Source organism: Bison bison, unplaced genomic scaffold, assembly GCF_000754665.1.
Source record: "Bison bison bison isolate TAMUID 2011002044 unplaced genomic scaffold, Bison_UMD1.0 scf7180017864508, whole genome shotgun sequence".
NCBI classification, from domain to species: domain Eukaryota; kingdom Metazoa; phylum Chordata; class Mammalia; order Artiodactyla; family Bovidae; genus Bison; species Bison bison.
The window spans coordinates 403,596-404,121 of record NW_011495064.1 but is presented as its reverse complement, the minus strand read 5'-3'; the positions used below and the strand labels follow the sequence as shown (position 1 = coordinate 404,121).

The 526-nt window shown below is 36.9% G+C and overlaps 1 protein-coding gene across 1 annotated transcript in view; it reads left to right on the top strand.

Moving 5' to 3' along the window:
* The window catches only part of GRIA3 (glutamate receptor, ionotropic, AMPA 3), a gene marked incomplete at its 5' end in the record, with an annotated part of 329,433 nt that overhangs the window by 246,351 nt on the left and 82,556 nt on the right, over positions 1–526 (top strand). The window lies entirely within an intron of this gene.

The window sequence follows — 526 nt, the reverse complement described above, 5'->3', positions numbered from 1 at the left end:
GGTTGACTAAGAATCTGAGGAACCATGGACTATAAAATGACATTCTATTTTATACTTTGGTTTCCTATTGAAATGTATTTCAGTTGTTTCAAGCATTTCTGTACATGCAGATAATTCAATTTTCAGGGAAACTGATAACTGTTTTAATTTCTTAAGTAGATTTATTGACCCCTTTCTGACCCAACATAGGCCCAGTCTTAATAGGGGAAGCAAGTTGTTCACTAGTAAAAGTTAGTAAAGCATCAGCACTGTGGAGGAGAAAGAAGAAAGGAGATAGAACATTATACAAGGATAATACAATGGACAAACCACTTTTACATAAAACATCAAGATCTTTGTTGTGTAGTAACTGGTCTTTATTTTTTTTTTTAAACTTTACAAATTGTATTAGTTTTACAAAATATCAAAATGAATCCGCCACAGGTATACCTGTGTTCCCCATCCTGAATCCTCCTCCCTCCTCCCTCCCCATACCCTCCCTCTGGATCTTCCCAGTGCACTAGCCCCAAGCATCCAGTATCGTGCA